This window comes from Orcinus orca, chromosome 3 (assembly GCF_937001465.1).
Source record: "Orcinus orca chromosome 3, mOrcOrc1.1, whole genome shotgun sequence".
In the NCBI taxonomy this organism is placed as follows: domain Eukaryota; kingdom Metazoa; phylum Chordata; class Mammalia; order Artiodactyla; family Delphinidae; genus Orcinus; species Orcinus orca.
In genome coordinates this window covers 22998843-23023008 of record NC_064561.1, presented here as the reverse complement: position 1 = coordinate 23023008, position 24166 = coordinate 22998843, and the positions used below count along the sequence as shown (strand labels likewise).

The 24166-nt window shown below is 46.2% G+C and overlaps 2 pseudogenes; both read right to left on the bottom strand.

The window, feature by feature from the left end:
- LOC125963833 (UDP-N-acetylglucosamine--peptide N-acetylglucosaminyltransferase 110 kDa subunit-like) overlaps window positions 1-24166 on the bottom strand; it is a 179860-nt pseudogene that overhangs the window by 118334 nt on the left and 37360 nt on the right.
- On the bottom strand, window positions 14580-14685 carry LOC125964145 (uncharacterized; annotated as a pseudogene).

Below are 24166 nucleotides of genomic sequence, written 5' to 3'. Positions count from 1 at the left end.
AAAATCTTAAACTAGGATATTTTTGACAAATGCGGTCCTTAGTTAATTTTTAGAGCTACAAACTGTCAGATGGCTCTGAAATAACAATTGTCTGGCTATTCTTCAGGGTGATCACAATATGGTAATGACCTTGAGGTATCACTAAAAAGCAGGAAGGTGTGAGTCTTCCTTTGGTGCCAGAGTGAAATGCAAGTTGGAGTTGGAGTTGGAAAAGAGGCCCACAACCAAGTGTTAGAGAAGGAAATGTGAGGTCATTGGTGAAAAACCAGGTTGAAGTTAAGGGGAAAAGGCATGAGGAAATGGTCAACTGTTACAGTATTACAAAGATCATCAAGAAGCATATCCATGAATGTAGTTTGTATTGCAATCTGCTGAAAAAGAGACAAATATCCTGGCCTGGCCTTCATGGAGATTATATTTTATTGATTCTGATAATAGATTATTGTTGAAAAGGGCCTCCTATAAATTATAACCATGCAAAGGCAGCAAGATAATTTATTTTTCTTTATGTATGTGTTTCTCATTCCTACTCACTTCTCTCTTAGGGGAAGAGAAAATCACACACAAAAAAAATGTCAAGTCTCAGCTATTCCTTTTCAAAATAATTTTTTTCCAAATTCCAGTGGAGGCAATAGGTTAACTGTTAAGATTTGTAAGCCTCAAAAAGCTAGATTTTTACAAAGTGTAGCCAAATTTCATTCCATAAATAATAGCTTTGGAAAGAATATGTGGTGATGCAAAGTTGGAAAAAGCTGGTTTTCCTTCCATGAATGGCTTCACTGTGTTGGGAGAACAGGCACAGAAGAAATCAAAGTAATTAAACATGGGGTGAGTTTTCCTGATAGGGGACTCTAGTGCTTTAAAATAGACTAGATAATCCTAGGGATGATCTGAGGGTAGAACAGACCAATGCCTCATTTCCAGTCTGGTACCCTGGAAGAAAACAGTGTATTTCCTTTGAGGTCTTGAGAGGTTTTTCTTCTGCTTTGTTTTGGTTTGGGTTCATTTTGTAATCAACCTTATTAAGGTATCATTTACATACAATAAAATGCAGACATTTTTAGTCAACGGTTCGGTGACTTTTAATTAATGTATACATTTGTTTAACTACCACCCCCATAAAGATAGATAACAATCCTAAAACCCTAGAAAGTTTCCTCCTAGGCTTTTGCAAAAGTATCCCCATCTCCCACCCCAAGGCAACCACGGATCTGTTTTTTATCTTTAGAGATGACTTTTGCCCAGTTTAGAATTTCATGTAAGTTGAATAATACAGTAGGTGCCCTTCTGATCTGGCTTCACTTGCTCAGCTTATGGTTTTTGAGATTCATTCATGTTGGGATATTTTAAACCAGGACTTTAGCCTGGGTGGCTGGTGTTGTCTGAAGGCACCTATAGGTACATCTGAGTCTCTGGCATTGTCACTGTCTGTTCTTGGCTCCGTATTTTCAACTTTACTAAGAAGCACAAGGTTGAAGTAAGAAAGATCATTGTCAGTATAATGGAGGTGAAGTGGGTTCTGTTATATAATATTCTCAGCAAAAATTGACCTGCTTGGAATCATTGTGTTGATAATCGACAAGGATTCTCTTCCTCCAAAAGCCTTGATACTATAAAACTTCTAAAGGACGCTGTCCTAGGACCCTTCTTTTAGTTTTCATTTTTTGGGAAACATTTCTGGAAAATTCAAATGCTGGCAACCTGAAAGAAGCAATTATTCACCTGAAGGCTAACTCTGCTAAAGTTGAGTTGTCCCACCTTTACATGCTGATAGAACCCAAATAGCCTTGCAAAACAATGCTCTCTTATTGGATATAAGCATATACATTGTTTAAGGTGGACGTGTATATGCATTAAAGTGAAGAAACAAAGAATCTTTGAGTTTCCCTTGCTGGTTTTTTTTATTTTTTCATTTAAGTTTCTATAGCGTATGCTAATAGTTCAGGGAAACCTCAGTTTAGTTTTAGCTCCACTCTACATAAATGTTGAAGTACTCCATACCCACCTTTTTTCTACCTTCCTTCTTTTCTTCCATCTTTCCTTTCTAACTTCTTATAATCCATTATACTTAATCCTGCATTTGCTGAGGTGGCAATTAGTGTAGGAAAATTGAAAGCACTGTGAAATTTTGCTGTTCAGAACGCATGTTGAGCAAATTCTATATTGAGAAAAGGTCTGAATTTACCCAGAGTAACCCTTTCTCAGCGTCTTTGAATAAAGGCCATAGAAAGTGGGCTATATATAATATCCTGACAGGTATGTAGAACTCATAGCAATTGCCCTAAAGAGCTTACCTAGCGTAGATGCATATGAATGCATTTAATGATTGTTTTATTGGCAGCAGTGCCAACATACACAGTCTGTTTTGTTTTATATCATTCTCATTACCTGCTCTTTACCACTGTATAATGGTAATGGCGTGGTTTCTATGGCTTGTGAATTTCACGGCCAAATAATATGTAATTTATTGCACACTTCAGTGTAGACGATGGAGACTCCATAACTTTTCATGTGCTCTTTGCCCCTTTGGAATGTATTACACTGAGATCAGGCAATGTTATAAATTTATTTGAAATGTGCATGATAGCTAAACATCAATTAGGACTGATGGGCAATATTTCTTCTTCCAGCAAGATAACAGTTTTTAAAGACTAAGCCATTGAAGGTGGAGTTACTGAACATGGGACTCGGTTCACTGGGATCCTTCTTAGAAAAATAAAGGACAACTTGAATTGGATTTGTGTGGCTTATTCAAGTAGTAACTAATCAGCTACATCTTGGTGAACTTAATTTGTCACAATCGTTTGGTATTTTATTAACTCTCTTCCCCTTCTTCCCCCGACTCTCACGAGAACGGATCATGAGTATCTTAAAACATATTAAGTCATCTTCCATCCCTGTTAATCTAACTACAAAAGCACACTTTCCTTATCCAATGTAACTTACTGTCTTTTAGAGTGGCTGGGGTTTTAATTCTCTACAAAATTTAAACCAGCAAAGAGAAACATTTTCAAGAGCCACCACATTTTAGCGCTTTAGAAAGAAAACTTTAGAATTAAGGGCAAGTATATCATTTTATAGCTAAAGCACCTGAGGCCTAAAGTAGGAAGGTAACCATCAAGGTCAGGGAAGGGGTTGAAGATCAGGTTTCAAGCTGAGGAAGAGTCTACAGGGACTCAATCTGAGCAGGTCGGAAACTGAAAGGAAACGACAAATGTTCTGGGAAGGCTGGCATCTGGCCTCAAGTGTGGGATTCAGACAGGGAGTGGGCCTGGGGGAACTGCGCTTCTGCAGTAGGCAGAGAAGTCCACCTCCCCTCCGGAAAGTGCCACTGACATCAGGGAGTTGAGGGGAAAGAGCAATGAATTCCAGTCCACCTGAGAAAGCAGGTCAGACTGATTAACTCTGAATTTAGGCTTATTTCAGATACTTCTTGAGAAAGAACTTGCACAAGAGCAAGTCCCACGCAGCCTCTTTTAAATCCATGCCCAGTATTTTCTGGTAGAGCTGCTTAAACCCTCCAAGTGACTCCAGTATTTTAATTTCACTCTGTATTTAATTCCGACAGTTCTATGACTGATTATTTAATGGGCAAATAAGTAGGGTCACAAAAGAGTGTGAATGTATTTTACAGGATGAGGATGGGTGGAGTGGAGCAGTCTGGAACAGGACACCAATAAAAAGGGATCTTGGTAAAGAAGAATGTCAATTAGAAATGGAGAGGAATTCACAAGGAAATTAGTGCCTGACACCACGCCCTTCTCTCTGCATGTTTAGAAGCTAGTTTCTAATTTTATTTTCATAGGAGATGTGCCTGTGATGAATTGTCTTTTACCTCCACACTATTTATCACATGGACATATTGTGAAGTTTGTGTGAGAGAAAGCAAGTATTAGAAATTGTTTTGCAAGGAGCTATAATCACTTCCTGGAACAATCTAGGGTAGAAGGAAAAGGAAAGGAAGGTGGAAACGAAGGAGAAAGACAGCTAATGATGCTGGAGTCTCTCGCTGGGATTTGTGGTATCTCTTTTTGAAACTAAGTACAGAAAGTCAGAACTTGACTGATTGTTTCTTGATCACGGTTTGTTTTCATTTTTGTTTCTCTCTTGCTCTCTCATCAGTTATTCCAGCCAGTGCCATGTCATTTTCAGTTTCAGTAAGCATGCCTGCCTTGTTTCCATTTGCATTATTCATGCAAACGTTGATTGAACTGATGACCCCGAGTTATCACGGGAAACATTAGATACACCAGTGGATACATTTCTTAATTTTAGAAAAAAATTACCGAGTGAAGGTTAAAATAACTCCTCTTCAATTTGTCATTTAAAAAAACTTCTCCTAACATACAATACCTCATTGCCTAACAATGCCAGATAAATGAAGAATTCCTATGTATTCATGAATGCAGGCTAGTCTATATATCTTTTGGCAGATATGACCGTTACCGAGGGTAATGGCCTTGTTTGCTGGCCATGTCCTGTCTCCTAGAAAGTTGTACTTTCTGTTGTCTTTCAGTTGGTCCATTGGATATCAGAGGTGAATTTATAAAACTATACTTCCCTTTACACTTACTTTGTTTTGTTTTGTTTTGTTTTACTTGAAGTATAGTTGATTGACAATGTTGTGTTTCAGGTGTACAGCCAAGAGATTCAGATATATATATTTCTTTTTCAGATCTATTTCCTTTATAGGTTCTTACAAGGTATTAAATATAGTTGCCTGTGCTATACAGCAGGACCTCGTAGTTTTATCTACTTTATACATAGTATACACTTACTTTGTGTGATCCACGCTGGTCAGACCACATAATTATTTTCACTTCTGATATAATTTTTTCAGGTCCAACCTCAAATCTTTGATGAGAAGATATTTTAAAATAAGGTTAGCATGTGTGTGCTCTAAATCCAACAGTAGTTATTAGAGATATGATTTTGCACTAGGTATTCCTCTCTTTTTTGTTCTTGGCCAACCCATTGAAAATTAGTTTTTATTTTCTGGTTGGTTTGCTAGATGTTTATGAGTATAATAAACGTGTTAAATTTTCTCTCATATCTTAAAGCACAATCTGAATTAGCAATGGATATTGTGCTATATATAGGGGCTGTGATATAAATATAGTTTCTAACTTCAAAAACATATAGCCTAGAAGGGAACACAGACACATATGCAGCAATTATGACAACTGCATTTGTTTACTAAGTGAAATAGTACTGAGATGGATAAAGTGCTAGCAAGCCTTGAACAGGCAAATCAGCTTCAAAAATAGATGCGCAGTTCTTTAAAAATCTTTTTAACATTTTTCTAGCTACATGTAGAATATAACTTAGCATAAAAACGGTATGGGTTTGAGGATATGGGGAGGGGGAGGGTTAAGCTGTGACAAAGTGAGAGAGTGGCATGGACATATATACGCTACCAAACATAAAATAGATAGCTAGTGGGAAGCAGCCGCTTAGCACAGGGAGATCAGCTTGGTGCTTTGTGACCACCTGGATGGGTGGGATAGGGAGGGTGGGAGGGAGACAAAAGAGGGAGGGGTTATGGGGATGTATGTATATGTATAGCTGATTCACTTTGTTATATAGCAGAAACTAACACACCATTGTAAAGCAAATATATTCCAATAAGGTCGTTAAAAATAAATTAAGTAAAAGAAGACTGACTCATCCAATTAAAAAAAAAATTCTCTCATCCTGGATTCAAGAGAAGGGATGAAGTAAAAGGATGAGGAAGAACAAGAAGCGGAAATGTGAGCCTGGAGAGGGTAGGAGGAAGAGCAGAAGGCAAATAAGTGTATGTGCTTCCCTTGCCATCCCTGACTTTTTTTTTTTTTTTTTTTTTTTGGTGCTTCAGGAAAACTCAAAAGCCAGAGGAGAGCACAGAGGTGCTCACCACTGCATGTGAACAAAAAGGTGGAGAGAAGGGAATGGTGGTAATCTGCGCAGGCAACTGGAGGATGACCTGAGTGCATCTCGCCAGGGAACGGTCCCCGTTCCATAGAAGCCCTGAAGATGCCAGGCTCTTATGTTTAGATGGGGGGCCGAAGGCATCTGTGGGGTCACCACATACATCACTCCTGGAGGTGTTGTTCACATTGTGTTCTTTGTAAAGAGTGTCCCTCGTGAGGTTCCACATCTCCCTCTGCAGGACCCAGCCTTGCCCTCCCAACCCGCCGAGGTCAGCAGGCAACATCCCCAGTTAATCACCAGGTGTGGTGAGATATCTGGAGTGGCCCTGGTACCCCCCAGTTCAGGCGTCCTGGGGAAAGGGTGAGGAGGACAGAGGCACCGGGGCTTCTTCTCACGCAAGCAGACAGCTCACCTGGCCCAGCGCTGCTGCATCCCTGTGGGCACGCGGTAGCCCTGGCATCCGGTAGGGGACACTGCAGGATCCACACCTGGCTGGGATTTGCCCACCCCCTGGGACCCCGCAGCCTCTGTGGAGCCCCACTGAAGGGCCTGCGTCACCTCATGGCACCATTTCTCAACCTGAGGTTCTATAGATTTTCCATAGATGTGTAAAAATTGAATACAACACACACACAAAATGAAGGCAATTCAAAGCAACGCTAATTTAGGATGAGTTAAAGGGCCAGGATTCCAAGTTAATTATGACCTTAAAATTAGATAACAAATACATCTGGTTTTATTACCTGCTGAAAAGCAGTGTCTTCTACAAACTTTTCATGTTGGGATACAGCAAAGCTATAGAATTTATGATTCTATGACCACAGCATCAGGATATTTTTAAATTAAAAAGCACAGGCAAGTTTGGCTGGGGTGTTAAAGAAAGAAAAATGATTATTAGGGGAAAAGGGAACATTGCGGTTCTCTGCCCACTTCCACTGTGCTGGTCTCATGATGGGCCGTGTTGCGTGTGGGCTGGAGGGACAGGGTCACTACTCCCACCTGTGTCATCAGACCTCCCACTCACAGCGCCCAGGTGGGAGGGACCCACACTTTTCACCCTGGAGCCCCAGAGCCTCCCCTTTCCTCTGCATCACTTTCACTGTTCAGTGGACCAGTCACTTGAATGCCGCCCGGCCAACTGCCCAGGTTAAATCGCCCCTGTAGGACAGGTCTCTCTGCTACCAGAACACACTTGGCAAAGAGGAGCAAACAGGCCCCAGTGCCCTGGGGATGTGAGCCCTGGGGATGTCAGGGCCCAAAGTCACTTGCAGGGTCTGAGTAGCCCCCTGGGTCCCACACACCGACCCCAGGAAGCCCACCACCCCACTGACTCCAGTCCCTGCCTTTGTGTGGCAGGTTCTGGTCTGACACCTGTGAGGACTGTGACCTGGAGACCTCAGTCTGAGACTCAGAGGGGATGGAGCTTGTGCAGTGTCTGGCAGCTTAAATGAGACACGAGGCCAAGGAAGGAGGGCCGCCTCTCTGCTCCCCCTCCGCTCCTGAGTCAGCTAGTGAGTGCCGGTTACTTCCTGTCGGAGCTGTACAGATTTAGCATAAATTTTAGATATAGGTCTTATTTTTAACAGTGAAAGGCTGTTACATCAAGCAAAATTGATCTCCTCCTCGGTTTTTTTTTTTAAACATTTCTATGTAAGATAACACACAAGTATAGAAAAGCACCCTCCGCAAAGGGAGGGCTCAGTGAATTACAATGGGCGCTCCACTCTGGGGAGCAGTAGTTTTTCCCTCTGTGAAAGCCCAGATGCTTCTGAGAAGCTCCTCTCAGCTTCCTTACTCTGGCCCGACCTCCACAGCGGAAATCCCAAAGGGACTGGATTCTCCCAGCCCTCCAGCACCCTCCACTACTTTCTGATTGTGCTGCCACACTCATTTTGAGTTATTTGTGTGTAAATCACTGCACTTGGAATATACATGGAGTAACTGATTTCATTCTTATAACCGAATAAGTTAGCACTTATTCTTCTCCCCTTCTACAGGGGGCAGCCAGGGTGCTAGGGACGTCCTGTATATTGAACTGGGTGTTGGTAACAGATGTGTTTATATTTACAAGAAACCATAAAGCTCTACGCTTAAGATCTGTGCCCTGTACAATACACCAAGTAAACTTCAATTAGAAAGAGATGCCAAAAAAATTTCCCCACAAAACAAACTTCAGGGCCAGGTGGCTTCCTCTGATTTCTACCAAACATTTAAGACAGAAACGATGCCCGTCTCCTACACACTCTTCCAGAGAACAGATACAGAGGGAACACACCCACACTGCTTTCATCGGACCAGGAGAATACTGATGTCGTACCTGCAGCAGATATTACAGGACAGGAGAAATTACAGGCTAAAGACTTCTGAATGTCGATGTCAAAATCCAAAAGCAAATATTAGCAGTCTAAATCTAGAGGTTTTCAGAAAGGAAGGAAACTAGGATTTCGTGGCGGTATTTCCAGTGGTTGATGTGGACAGGATCACTGGGTGTTTGGGTGCTGCCTGGGAACGTGGAGAGAAGGGACAATGGCATCGGGTTAGTGGAATGAACATTTGGTGACAGAGATTAGGAGGGCCTGGGTCATCCTCAGAGACAGTCCTGGGATGGGGTCTCTAGGCTGTGGCTATGGAGGGGTCCCTCTAGAAGGGCATGGGCCTCTCTCCTGTGCCACTGCAGGGTCTAGGGATGGATGAGGAGTTTGTAGGGGCTGGATTTTGATGAGGAAGGATGAGCAGGGAAGGTGCGCCCTCAGAGCCAGTGCAGCCACGGCCCCTCCCCAGCCAGGCCGTAGCCCAGGCTACTCCGACAGTTGCTCACATCAATAGTCAGGCGACAGTGGGGCACGCCAGCTTCACCCACTAAACCACCAAGCACAGCCCAGCAGGCCACTGTCCTCATTAATCAGCACTACCTGTGCATCCAGGGCTGGTTGTTGAAGACCAAGCTAATTTGTTAGAGACGTGCCATGTGGGCAACTGGCTTGGAGAGACCAGGGTTCTGAGCCACGTGGAGACAAGCCGACCACTGGTCAGACCACCAGGAGGCTCACCCAGTGTGTGAAGACGCTGAGGGAGGAGGGACGTAGATGGGACCCCCCGATCCTTCAAGGGACCTTCTTTCAGGGATATTTAAGAGCTGTGGGGTCAGGGATCAACATGTAAGGGAGGCAGCGGGTCAGGCATGGGCCCTCCTGTTGGCTCAGACCCCTCCTGTCCTTGGAGCAACCATGGGGCAGGCAGGAGGATTGGGGGCATGGAGGGAGGGGAGCCCTGGGCTCGGGTCCAGAGCACCATCTAGAAGATTCAGGGGTTCAGGGATTTCTGTCCCAGGGAACCAACTACATTCCTGTCCCACATCCATCTGTCATCAGCTTTGCGACTCCGGGAAAGTCACTTACAATCTCAACATTTTCGTGCCATGTACCATAAAATATGGTTCACAGCACCTGCCATGAGTTCCCCACGGGGCTGATGTGGGGATCACAGGAGATGATGACAGATATTCTTCACAAGCTCTAAAGCATCACACCCATAACCTTCCCCACTCCCCTGCCCTGTGGCATCCAGGTCCCCCCTCTGGAGGCAGCACTACCACATTTCTTGCTTATTCTTCCAGACATTTAATATTTGCACACTTAGGTAGCACTTATGAAGTAACCATCATTTTTCATCAGGGTCTACCTGATTTGCTGTATTAAGCTTCATCATGTAATACTAATAAGTGGGCCCTACTGACATTTCCATTATCACAGAACAAGGAACTGAGGACAGAGGGTCTGCATAACTTTCCCAGGTTCATGTGGCTTCTGGTATGATTTGAATCCAGACCATCAGGCACCAGCCCCCACTCTGTCGGTCACTGTGCTGTGCTCCCTTTCTGTATTATCTCACTAAATAAAGTCATGTCCCCGTGCAGTCAGCCTGCTGGCTATTTTAAGTGCACACCACATTGCAACACCCTCTTCTCAGCCCAGCTTCGATTCACTTGACTCCCCTAGACTCCCCTAGGAGGCTGGTGAACAAAGAGAAGAGATGTGTGACCTGGGAATGAATTGACACCTCTGCATGGTCTTCTCCCAGCAACATATCAATAGTTCTCTCAGTTTTTGTTGTGTTTTCCAGGATCATGACTCGGGTACCAAGAAGAAGAGGAAGATTATAAAGGAATCAAACACAGGATGCACAAGAATATCATCTGCGATCAAGATAATCTGCTGGCCATCCGCAGCGGTGGTTCAGGCACATCAGAATCAGCATCTGGCCAAACAACAGGGTAGGGACACAAATAGCACCCCCACTAACCACTCCATTGAAGGTACTGTGGAAATAATACCAGCAAGTAGATTCAGGAGCAATGGCTGTAGTTTGTACAGCAGAGCCTGGATCTGGCTGAGGGAGGATTGGGCAGGGAAGGTGCCCACTCAGAGCCGGTGCAGCCACTGCCCGCTCTTAGCCAGGCCTTAGTCCAAGCTGCTCAGACGATTGGTCAGTTTCTAGTCAGTGAGACCCTGCGGGCATGTAAACCTCATCTGTTAAGCCACCAAAACACCAACCCAGTAGACCCTGTTCCCAGCTAATGAATATTAACTGCTCATCATCCAGGTTTGATCAGTTGAAGATGATGCTAATTCTCTGTGCAACTGTCATGTGGGCAGTTGGTTTGGACTGTCCTGGGTTTTGAGTCAGTTAGGGAGTCAAGTAGACTACTGGTCATTCAGGGTGGTCACCTGACCACCAGGAAGTCTCACTGCAAATCAGCTGCTAGAATCAAGTGCTGAGGGGGAAGGGAGGGGAGATGCACACATATTTGGATACCCCGGTCCATCAGGGGGTCTGCATTTGGGGGAAAGACATTGTATTTGGGGTCAGGGATTGAAACGTAGAGGCAGGAGGTGGGTCCAGATTTGAGCCATTCTCTTGGGCCAGGCACCTCCTCCGAGTACCAGCTGTCTCCCTGCAGCATCCTTGGGGCAGGAGAATGTGGGAAAGGGAGCGAGGAGAGCTCTTGGTTTGTGTATCCAGGCCATGATCTCATGTCCATGTGTTCAGGAATCTCTATCCCTCCCCTGCCTCAGACCCATCACTCATCAGTGTTGTGACTCTGGGCAAGTTACTCAATCTGTCTAAATTTCAGTGCCCTGAACCATAAAATATGGGTCACAGCCCCTACTCTGCCCACCCCACAGTGCATCACAAGAAATAATATTCTTTCCATGAGCTCTAAAACGTCTTACTCATGTCATCAATGTGAAAAAGTAGGCTCTATCCTCCTTTTTGTAGCCTCCTAGATGCCCTTTCTGGAGACAACCTACTTATTCTTCCAGGCATTTAATACTTGAACATTTATGTAGGTAGCACTTATGAAGTACCCATCGTTTTTCTTCAGGCTTTGTATTTACTAATTTTTAGCCTCAGAACATAATACGAATAAGCAGGTCCTACTAATATTTCCATATCACTGGCCAGGGAACTGAGAAACAGAAGGGCTAAGTTACTAACCTTCCCAGGTACACGTGGCGTTCTAATAGGATTTGATTTCAGGCCATCAGGCACCAGCACCCATACTCTCCCTCTTTGTGTTGTGCTGACTTTGTACTTGTCTCATGTAAATAAAGTTATTTTCCCCATGTGATGAGCCTGTTGGGTATTTTAAGTGCACGCTCAAATGCAAGGTCCATCTTCATAAGCCCTACTTTGATTCAGGGGACTCCCCGGGCAGCTAGTAATAAGGAGATCTTAAGTTTGACCTGTGAATAAGTTAAGACTTTTGCCAGGAAGATGTCAACACCTCTCACTATTGTGAATGTATTTCCTAGGAACTTGTTTCAGGAATATGAAAAGAAAAAGACAAGGATTCAAACCAAGGATACATATGGGGATTGATCCTCCGTGAAGAAAATATACTGGCTGGCCCTCACCGTCATTCAACAGCTCAAAATGAACATCTAGTCCCAAAGGGTTGAGCATCAACTATCATCCCATACAAGCCACTCCATTGAAGTCACTGTGGGAATTCCATAATGAAACTGATCAAGAGTAATGACTATAAAAATGTTGTCATATTATCCTTTGATTGCAATATAATTCACATTCCATCAATTCACATTTTTTTTTTAACTGTGTGATTCAGCTGCTTTTAGTGTACTCAGGTTTTGCAATCAACATCTCTAATTCCAGTACATTTTCATCATCCCCAAGAGAAACCTCATACCTAGTATCAGTCATTCTCATTCTGTCCTCCCCTTTCACCCCAGCCCTGGGTCTTTCTGTCTCTATTGATTTTCCTATGCTGGACATTTCATATGAAAAGAACCACACAATGTGCGGACTTCTGTGTCTGACTTTTGCAGTAAGCAAAATGTATTCAAGGTGCATCCAGGTTGTAGCATGTATCTGTCCTTCACCCTTTTAATGGCTGAATAATATTCATTGTATGGATATAACACATTTTAGTTTTCCATTCCTCAGTTGGTGAATAGTTGGGTTGTTTCCACTTTTTGACTATTATGAATAATGATACGACAATGTAACACTCATGTACAAGTTTTTGTGTGAACATATGTTTTTTATTTCTCCTGGACATATACCTGGGAGTGGAGTTCCTGGGCCGTACTGTATCTCTGTGTTGAACTTTTTGAGGAACGGCCAAACTATTTTCTTTTTCATATTTGCACCAGCGATGCTTGAAAGTGCCAATTTCCCCACATCACTGCCAACCCTTGTTTTTAAAAAAATTATATGGCACAATACTGGGTATGAAGTGGTATCTCACTGTGGTTTCAGTTTGCATGATTTTGACTAATAATTTTGGACATGTTTTCATGTGCTTATTGGCAATTTGTGTCTCTTCTTTGGAGCAGTATCTATGCAGATTCTTTTTCTCATTCTTAAAATTTGGTTATTTGACATTTTATTGAGTTGCCAGTGTTCTTTACATATTCTGAATACTAGTCTCTATCTGATATATGACTTGCAAACATTTTCCTTCATTCTGAAGGTTGTATTATGTCTTTCTTGATGGTGTTCTTTGAAACACAAAGGATTTTAATTTTGATAAAGTCCAATTTCTTTTTCCTTTTGTTGCCTGTGCTTTTGCTATCATATTTAAGAGTTCATTGCCAAATCCAAGACTATGAAGATTTACCTCTTTTTTTCTTCAGAACTTTGTATAGTTTAACTCTTATATTTAACTCTTTCATCCATTTTAAATTCAAAGTCTATTTTGTCTGATATTGGTATAGACACTCCTGCTCTCTTTTGGTTACTATTTGAGTTTTCTCACTGAGGTTGGAATTCCTTTTTCTATCCTTTAACTTTCAACCTGCTTGAGTCTTTTTTTTTTTTTTTTGTGGTACGCGGACCTCTCACTGTTGTGACCTCTCCCGTTGCGGCGCCAGGCTCCGGACGTGCAGGCTCAGCGGCCATGGCTCACAGGCCTAGCTTCTCCGCGGCATGTGGGATCTTCCCTGACCAGGGCACGAACCCGTGTCCCCTGCATCGGCAGGCGGACTCTCAACCACTGCGCCACCAGGGAAGCCCCTGCTTGAGTCTTTTGATCTCAATTAAGTCTCTTGTAGACAGCATATAGTTGGATCATATGTTTTTACCTATTCCGCCAATCTCTGTATTTTGATTGGAGAGTTTAATCCATTTATATTTAAAGTAACTGCTGACAAAAAAAAAGACTTATTTCTGCTATTGTGCTGTTTCTTTTCCATCTGCCCAAAGCTTTTTTGCCCCTCATTTCCTGAATTCCTATCTTTCGTTGTGTGTGTTTAGCTGATTTCTTACAATAAAATATTTAAATGACTTTCTCACTTCCTTTTGGGACTATTGTATAGCTATTTTCTTTGTGTTTACCATGGGGAGTACCTTTAATATCCTAAAATTAAAACACTCTAATTTGAATTTATACCAGGTTAAACTCAACAACATCCAAGTTCTTGAAGCTAAAAGAGCATCCTACTATCTCAATGCAAAAGACCTTCTCCAAGACACACTGCAGTTTCTGCCTGGCTGGGACATTGCCCCAGAGTGGGGTTAAGTTTAAGGAGTCGAAGGAGGCATACATTTCCATCCTCTGGATCACTGCTCACCAAAAAATACATAATGCCAGGCACATATGTAATTTTGAATTTTCTACTGAACACACCAGGAAAATGAAAATGGTGAAGTCAATGTAAATAATAGATTTTTAATTCAGTATCTGCAAAGTGTTAGAATGTTTACATGTGGCACGAGAAATGTGGTCATATTACGAGGGCTTGAGAGCTGCATGGGGCAAGATAGAGGACAAAGAGCATGCACTTGAAACTCTAAGAAGTGAACGCTAACAGGCAGATGGGGCCTGGAAGTCCAAAGTTGAATAACAGCCCATAACAGGGTGATTATGGTGGGATTTTTTCCTGCCTCTGTCTCCCAATTTACGCAAGGCACGCAAAGTCCAGCAACAGCTGAAAGTTAAAACCATGGGATCAACCTTTTATTTCTAGCCAGACAAGTGAGAAAGTGGGGGGCTTGGATGTTGAGGAGTGAGGGGGTCATCCCCATTGGTCTTTTTCTCCCCAGTTACCACATCTCCCCTGCAACCTCAGTGATGGCAGAGGCCTTCACTGAGAAATGGCCTGTGCCTCTGGACAAAGGAACAGGTTAAGAGGCTCCTATTGTCTGAAGAGTGTGGGGGCATGCCCGTTATTTTCCTTTCTTTTCTCTTGCTATTTAAATTGACAAGAACAGATACTACACTTGATCTTAGCCAAAAGGCTGAGATGAAATAGACAAAATAAACTTTAAGCTAAAATTACTGTCAAGTATAAATTTTACTAATCTAGTAATTCCAAAGGACCAAAGAGCAGGGCAGTGGCTTTATTGAGAACCCAGGATTTTCGAGTGTCCACCGTGCTCAGTCACTTTTAAATCATCAGCACAGCCCTATAATTCAGAGATTTAGGTGAAGTGACTTGCCCGGCGTCACACAGCTAAGTGAGAGTCTTCTGGGACCAACAGTAACTTTTGCAAAGGCGTATCTCGCTATACTTAATCACTGCCACCATCTGACACTCACATTCTTTCTTTTTATACTATTCTGTTTCCTTGGGTCAAAGAATCCGACCCCTGAATTAAGGTTAAATAGGAATTAGTGGCAGATCAAAAGCCAAAATCGCTTCAAGATATTCTTTTAATTCCCCCAGGTAATGCCTTTAGTCACAAAAATATAGAACAATATAGAAAATTACAAGTCCAGTGACCTTAGTGTTCACATGGAAGCACTAATACATTTTAATGTACCATGATCATATTAAAATAGAAATAACTATGAAACATTTTCTGCGGAGAAGCAGCCCCTGCGGCAGGCAGCAGAAAGGGACAGGAAGGCTGCATGGCGCCCAGGCCCCCAGTGGCCTAGGTCTCACCCCGCAGCGCACTGTTGATGCGCCGGAACGCTGCTTCCTTCTCGGAGTCTAGGTCTTCAGCGGCAACAGGGAAACCCAGCTCAGGGCCGGGGGGCAGCCTCAGAGGCTCCCCTTGCCGGTGCGGCAGCAGAGGAATCCTGCGTTTTCGGGGCCTGGGACTGTCAGATGTGCGGGAGCCCTTCCTCCAGGGCCCTTTCTGCCCTCTTGTCTCTGCATCTTTGTCAGGCTGGTTTTTCCTCTGGGAAACCACCGGAGCTGCAGAGGGCGATGGAGGGCCCTCCTTGCTCCCTTTCTTTGCAGACTTCTGGGGCAGCCCTTGCGGTATGGCGGGACCCCTCCTTCTCTTCACTGGCGGGAAACCTCGGGTGGAGCTATATGAGCTCGTGATGGCGTTTCTTTGGGGGCAGGAACTCATACAAGAGGTCTGCTGTTTCCTGGCGTATCTGTCCTCTGCCCACTTGGCGTGGAGGTCTCTCTGCAGAGGTCCAGGCCTGGGCACGAAGAAAGAGCCCCCCAGGGGCCTAACTGCAGATCGTGCGCCCCCGGTGTCATCGGGGCCGCTTCTCTGGTCTTCGTTCCTCCCTGTGACTGTGGGGACTTCCTCCTGCTCGGCCATCCCTTGCCCGCTCTCTCCCAGGGCCCTCAACACCGTCTTCTCTGTGCTGTAGTTGTAGTTCGGGACACAGCTGGGTGTCGTGGCCGGCACTGGCTGCCCCTGCGCCACACTGACAGTGACTGTGTCCACTGCGGACACTGAGCTGCGGGACGTCGTGGAGGTGCGAGCACCCATCTCTGCCTTCTTCCGATGGCCTCGCCTGAAGATGGAGATAAGGACCCCCATAAGGAGTGCAGCGTCTGCGGGATGGTAGAATGGGGTCTCAGAGACTCTGTGGCAAAGCGTAGATGCAGAGTCACTGGACACTTGTGGGCTGGCCTGCGAGTGGATAGCCGGCCATAGACAGCTGGGTGACCCGGGCCGGCCACGGGAAGTCGGTGGGCGCGGGGAGTGGGCTGGGGGCAGCCGAACCCTCCTGGCAGGTGCTGCCCCAGTGCCCGGGGCGAGGGTGAGGGGCAGGGCCTACCTAAGTAACTGACCCTAGAGAACTTGGGTGAGGTTGGTCCTTGGTTAGAGAGCTGGGCTCCGAGCACTCTCCTTCAGCTGCCAACTCGGCCAAGAGCGGAGTGCGCTCTCTTTGGCCTGTTGCTGGGATGCAGCTCTGAAACCTGTGAGCGAACAATGGGCGTGCGTTGGCGGGGCGCAAAAGTTTAGGGAGGGGTGGCGCATGCGCAGAGTACACGTCAGGCCCTGGGGCGCACAGGTGAGGATGCGCGCCCCTGGACCGTCTAGCGCTTCTGAATCTCCCGGGGGTCTGAAGGCTGGACGTGTTTGCCTTGAGGGTGATGAGCTTCTTGGCAGGGCAGCTGCCCCTTCTCTCCCGGCCGGCTCTAACTGTACAGGATGGGTCCCCGGCCACCAGAGCAGGAAAGCTGGAGAGCAGGGTACCTGGCTCAGCAGCCGCCGCCCGAGGTGGCAGATTTGGCATCAGCGCCTGTGCGTCCGCCTGCCCTCCCACCTGGTAACATTGGAGGAGAGAGCCGCTAAGAACAGAAGTGCAAAAAAAAAAAAAAAAAACCCAGAAGTGCCCAAGCCAACCAGATCCTGCTGGGGTGACAACTGAAGGGGGATAAATGACTGAACAAAAATTAAGTCTCAGAGACATGTGAAACAATATTGCAAGTTCTAACTCTTGTGCCGTTGGAGGGTCTGAAGGAAAGGTGCAGAAGAAAATATATGAGGAAAAGAATAGTTGAAAACGTCACTGATTTCAAGACACAGACCTAAGCTCAGAAAGCCTCACCCTGACACACAACCTGATAAAAAAGCCAAGGTGAAGAATAATCTTGTATAACCGACCTGTTATACATCACAGAATGTCAACTTGAAGGACTGTGATTTCTCATCAGAAAACAGAGACCAGAAAAGAATGGAATAACATCTTTAAAGTATTAAAGGAAAAGACCAACCAGGGTATGATATCCTTAAAGCAAGGATATCCTTAAAGACTGAAAGTCAAACAAAAGCCAAAATGAAGTCTGATGGAGATGAGAGAAAACTAAGAGAATTCATCACCAGACAATTGCTATAACAATATTACATGAAAGGAACTTCTTCAGGCTGAAGTGAAATGACACAAGAAAGAAGTAAGCTTGCAACTTCAGGAACAAAGGAAGGGCAACAAAAATGGCAAGTATCTGGAAAAATTATCCTCTTACATTATTTTGTATATGTATGACTTTTTTTTTTTTTGGCCACGGCTGCGTGGCCTGCGGGATCTTAGTTCCCCTACCAGGGACTGAACCCGGGGCCCCAGCAGTGAAAGTGCTGAGTCCTAACCACTGGACCGCCAGGGAATTCCCTGTATATGTATGAAAAAAGGATACCACAGTCTCAGAGGGTGGCGTTGACGTCATATAAAGGTGACACGTATGACAGCTATAACAAAGAGTGGAAGGTAAAAGAATCTATATGGATGTAAGCCTGCTGAATTTTATTTAATTGGTAAAATATTAACTCTAGACTGTGAAACAATACGTATACATAGTGTTATTCCAAGAACAATTAAAAATGACAAACTCAAGAAAATTGGATAACCTCAATAGTCCTATATTTAGGAATTGTGGACAAGATAGCTAAAACATTCACATATGTGTTTTGTGAAAAGTTTTTCTCTTGGTTAATTGCCTAGGAGTGGGTTTTTGGGTCATATGGTAAGTATGGCCCTCTCAGCCAGCCCTGGCCACCACTTCAGGTGTCACCCCAGCAGGATCTGGATGGTGTGGGCACTTCCGTTCTTAGCGACTCCCCTCCAGTGCCGCCAGGGGAAAGGGCAGGAGGACGCAGAGGCGCTGCTGCCAAAGCTGCCGCCTCTTGTGGGAGCTGCACAGCCAGCGACCTTGCTCCACATTGCTGGGCGGGGATCCCGTCCATTACAGTTAGTTACCCCGACAGCACTGGGGCACGGCCAGGGAAGAAGGGCCAGCTGTCCTGCCAAGAAGCTCATCACCCTCAAGGCAAACACGTCCAGCCCTCAGACCCCCGGGAGATTCAGAAGCGCTAGACGGTCCAGGGGCGCGCATCCTCACCTGTGCGCCCCAGGGCCTGACGTGTACTCTGCGCATGCGCCACCCCTCCCTAAACTTTTGCGCCCCGCCAACGCACGCCCATTGTTCGCTCACAGGTTTCAGAGTATAAAAAGGCAACAGGCCAAAGAGAGCGCACTCCGCTTTTGGCCGAGTTGGCAGCTGAAGGAGAGTGCTCGGAGCCCAGCTCTGTATTCACGGACCGACCTCACCCAAGTTCTCTAGGAGCAGTTACTTAGGTAGGCCCTGCCCCTCACCCTCGTCCCGGGCACTGGGGGACCAGCACCTGCCAGGAGGGCTCGGCTGCCCCCAGCCCGCTCCCCGCGCCCACCGACTTCCCGTGGCCGGCCCGGGTCACCCAGCTGTCTATGGCCGGCTATCCACTCGCAGGCCGGCCCACAAGTGTCCAGTGACTCTGCCATCTGCGCTTTGCCACAGAGTCTCTGAGACCCCATTCTACCATCCCGCAGACGCTGCACTCCTTATGGGGATCCTTATCTCCATCTTCAGGCGAGGCCATCGGAAGAAGGCAGAGATGGGTGCTCGCACCTCCACGACGTCCCGCAGCTCAGTGTCCGCAGTGGACACAGTCACTGTCAGTGTGGCACGGGGGCAGCCAGTGCTGGCCACGACACCCAGCTGTGTCCTGAACTACAGCACAGAGAAGACGGTGTTGAGGGCCCTGGGAGAGAGCGGGCAAGGGATGGCCAAGCAGGAGGAAGTCCCCACAGTCACAGGGAAGAACGATGACCAGAGAAGCCCCAATGACACCGGGGGCGCACGATCTGCATTTAGGCCCCTGGGGGGCTCTTTCTTCGTGCCCAGGCCTGGACCTCTGCAGAGAGACCTCCACGCCAAGTGGGCAGAGGACAGATCTGCCAGGAAACAACAGACCTCTTGTATGAGTTCCTGCCCCCAAAGAAACGCCATCACGAGCTCATATAGCTCCATCCGAGGTTTCCTGCCAGTGGAAAGAAGGAGGGGTCCCGCCATACCGCAAGGGCTGCCCCAGAAGTCTGCAAACACAGGGCGCGAGGAGGGCCCTCCGTCGCCCTCTGCAGCTCTGGTGGTTTACCAGAGGAAAAGCCAGCCTGAGAAAAATGCAGAGGCAACAAGAGGGCAGAAAGGGCCCTGGAGGAAGGGCTCCTGCACATCTAACAGTCCCAGGCCCCGAAAACGCAGGATTCCTCTGCTGCCGCACTGGCGAGGGGAGCCTCTGAGGCTGCCTCCAGCCCCTGAGCCGGGTTTCCGGGTCACCGCCGAAGACCTAGACTCCGAGAAGGAAGCAGCGTTCCGGCGCATCAACAGAGCGCTGCGGGGTGAGACCTATGCCATCGGGGACCTCGGCAGCTCTCCCCAGCGTAGGAAACGGAAAGCTCCAGCCTTTGCCTCTGCTTCAGGCCCCCCAGCTTCGAGCGGCCCCGCACAAGCATCTTCTGGGGGTGGTTCATCCAGAAATTCCACCGTGGGCACCCATGCCAGCACACAGCTGGGTTTTGGGAGCAGAGCGGCTGCCCTAGATCTGAGCTGCATGTTTGCAGCTCTCAGCGTGACATCAAGAAAGAGGGGGCCCCCGAGCACCACACACAGCAATGGGGGCAGCGTGGGCCTGAACTCCTGGGACCCTCCTCACCAGAGCCACCCCATGGTGACCACGGGACCCAGACCTAAGAAGAAGACTGGGTTTGGGGGCACTACTGCCCCCATTTTAACTCACATCCTTGGGGGCCCTGACTGGCAGCAGCGAGGAACCACCGCCTGTGGCAGCTCTCCCCAGCAGAGGAAACGGAAAGCCCCAGCCTTTGCCTCTGCTCCAGGCCCCCCAGCTTCGGGCAGCCCCGCACAAGCATCTTCTGGGTGTTCATCATCCAGAAATTCCACCGTGGGCACCCATGCCAGCACACAGCTGCGTTTTGGGAGCAGAGCGGCTGCCCTAGATGATCTGAGCTGCATGTTTGCAGCTCTCAGCGTAACATCAAGAAAGAGGGGGCCCCCGAGCACCACACACAGCAATGGGGGCAGCGTGGGCCTGAACTCCTGGGACCCTCCTCACCAGAGCCACCCCATGGTGACCACGGGACCCAGCACTAAGAAGAAGCCTGGGTTTGGAGGCACTACTGCCCCCATTTTAACTCACATCCCTGGGGGCCCTGACTGGCAGCAGCGAGGAACCACCGCCTGTGGCAGCTCTCCCCAGCAGAGGAAACGGAAAGCCCCAGCCTTTGCCTCTGCTCCAGGCCCCCCAGCTTCGGGCAGCCCCGCACAAGCATCTTCTGGGTGTTCATCATCCAGAAATTCCACCGTGGGCACCCATGCCAGCACACAGCTGCGTTTTGGGAGCAGAGCGGCTGCCCTAGATGATCTGAGCTGCATGTTTGCAGCTCTCAGCGTGACATCAAGAAAGAGGGGGCCCCCGAGCACCACACACAGCAATGGGGGCAACATGGGCCTGAACTCCTGGGACCCTCCTCACCAGAGCCACCCCATGGTGACCACGGGACCCAGCACTAAGAAGAAGCCTGGGTTTGGAGGCACTACTGCCCCCATCTTACATCACATCCCTGGGGGCGCACCCAGGCAGGGCCCCCCTACTTCCAGCAGAGGGCGCAGCCCATGCCCAGCCAAGGCTGACTTTAGGGGTGTGTCGGTTCCGGCCTCTACTCCTATCAGCCTCAGCTCCGCAGTGGGCACAGCAAGGTGCAGCCTTGCTCTTAGGGCCCCCTCATCACCTGCCCAGGGCGTGGCTGGACAAAAAACCACTGGGCCATCGACCAAGTCATTCTCCTCCAGGTCTCGATTCATTACCTTGGGGTTTAAGAGGAGGAAGTTGGCCTGAGCCAATAACTTTGGGGCGAGGCCATCAGTGTCCACCTCCTCCCAGGCTGGGCCTCATGTGGACCCTGTTTCGATGTGAAACTTATAATAAAGCTTTGTTCTTGTTCTTTTGCATAATCCTCACGTGTCTGTGATCTGTAGATCAAGTGTGGAAAAGCACTGGCTTGTATGAGTGGTAACATGGAAAGCCAGACCTGTTTACAGTTTCCTGTGACCCTGCTCATGGGTTGTGAAGAGTAGCACAACAAGATGGCTACAAGGGCCCTATATTAAAAGTGTGTTTTGAGTTTAAACGATGCAGCCCGGAATAAAATGGGCCCAGAGGGAGGGGTAAACAGGGAGGGTCATCCTTGTCTGTTGTAATTGCTACTTCCCACCCACCTCTCTGGCCTGGAGGGGGCTGGGTCATCCCGAGCACACACCAGCCGCCCATACTCTACACGTTTAGTATTTTCTAATGTAGCAGTTTCTTTGACTTTTTTTGTTTTGCTTTAATAGGTCTTAGGCAAATCATTTACATGCACATCTCACTCGGAGAGTATATGTCCATACAACCTAAAGCAATCTACAGATCCAGTGCAATCCCTATCAAAATTCCAATGACATTTTTTACATAAATAGGAAAAACAATCCTAAAATTCATATGGAACTGCAATAGACTTCAAAAGCCACAGCAATCCTGAGAAAGAAGAACAAAGCTGGAGGTAACACTTTTACTGATTTCAAATTATACTACAAAGCTAGAGTAATCAAAATAGTATGGTACTGGCATGAAAACAGACACATACACCAATGCAACAGAATCAAGAGCCGAGAAATAAATCCACACACATACAGGCAACTAATTGACAGGGATCCAAGAATACTCAACAGGGAAAAGATAGTCTCTTCAGTAAATGGTGTTGGCAAAACTGGATACCCACATGCAAAACAAAGAAAGTGGACCCCTATCTTACACCATTTGTAAAAATTAACTTGAAATGGATTAAAGACTTAAATGTAAGACCTGAAACTGTAAAACTCCTAGAAGAGAACATAAAGAGAAAACTCCTTAACATTGGTCTTGGTGATGATTTTTTGGGTATGGCAACAAAACCACAAGCAACAAAAACAAAAAGCAACCAATGGGACTACATCAAACTAAAAAGCTCCTGGAGAGCAAAAGAAACAATCAACAAAATGAAAAGGCAAACTAGGAATGGGAAAAAATATTTGCAAACCACATGTATGATAAGAGGTTAATATCCAAAATCTATAAGGAATTCAAACAACTCCATAGCAAAAAACAAACAAACAAACAAAAACAAATAATCTGATTCTAAAATAGGCAAAGCAGGGGACTTCCCTGGTGGTCCAGTGGTTAAGACTCCACACTTCCACTGCAGGGGGCATGGGTTTGATCCCTGGTCAGGGAATTAAGGCCCACATGTCATGCAGTGTGTGTAAAAAAATAAAACAAAATAGGCAAAGCAAGACTCGGAAACAACTAAGTGTCCAACAGGTGAATGGATAAAGAAAATGTGACATATAGATATAGATAGATAGATAGATAGATATATAGATAGATAGATAGATAGATATAGCTAGATAGATAGATAGATATAGATAGATAGATAGATAGATAATGGAATTTTATTCAGCCACATGAAAAGAAGGAAATCTGCCATTTGTGACAACACAGATAGACCTTGAGGGCATTATGCTAAGTGCATTAAGTCAGAGGGCGAAACATAAATACTGCATGAGATCACTTATATGTGGAATCTTTAAAAAAAAAAAAGAAGAAACAACTCACAGATACATAGAATAGACTGGTTGCCAGAGGTGGGAGGTGGGTGAAATAGCTGAAAGTGGTCCAAAGGTACAAACTTCAAGTTATAAGATAAATAAGTCCTGGGGATGTCATGTATAGTGTAGTGACTATAGCTAACAATATTGTTGTGTATTTGAAAGTTGCTAAGAGAGTAGATCTTAAAAGCTCTCATCACAAGAAAAAAATAATTTGTTACTGTGAGTGGTGATGTATGAAAAGCCATGGAAGAAGCTTAAATGCATATTGCTAGTTGAAAGAAACCGGTCTGAAAAGACTACACACTGGATGATTCCAACCATATGACATTCTGGGAAAGGCAAAACTATGAAAACAAGAGGACATGTGGCCCCAGTGGACACCACTGTCTCTCCTTTCAGGAGCCTCCAGGTGCTGGAGACCTTCCCTCCTGAGATCCAGGTCTTCATGAAGGACTCCAGTGGCCAGGGCAAACCTTACGCCATTGACCCTGATGACTCCATCCACGACTTGAAAGAGAAGGTTGAAGAGGCTGGAGGACCTTACATGGAGGGTCCCGGGGCCAGAAACTGTGGAATCAATAGCTTCTCAGACTGCACATCAAGGATTGTGACACCATCATGCTCGTTAAGAGAGGCCCCACATCCCCACGAGTGCCAAGATCAGGCTGTTCATTTTGCAGACTTCTATGGTCATGTCCCCCTAGCTCACCCCTTTCTACCCAGACCACTGTGCTCTTTCTGAAGCATAAATAGAAACAGAATCCTCCCCTGCTTAAAATTCTTCAATGGCTCCTATTACCTACAGAATCAAGTTCAAGTTCCTTTGCTTGGCATTCAGGGTTCTTGACCATTTAGCTCTTGCTGACCTCTCAGTCTCTCCTCGTCACTCTCAAAACATACCAGACGTGGCCAAACACTTGCAATTCCAGAACACTGAATGCTGGCTCACAACTCCATGACTTTGAGTCAACTTTCCTTCTCCCCCATGTTGTCACCATTCAAAGTTCAAACCTCTAAGTTATTGATTCTCAAAAGTAAAGACCCCAGACCAGCAGAATCAACATCATCTGGGAACC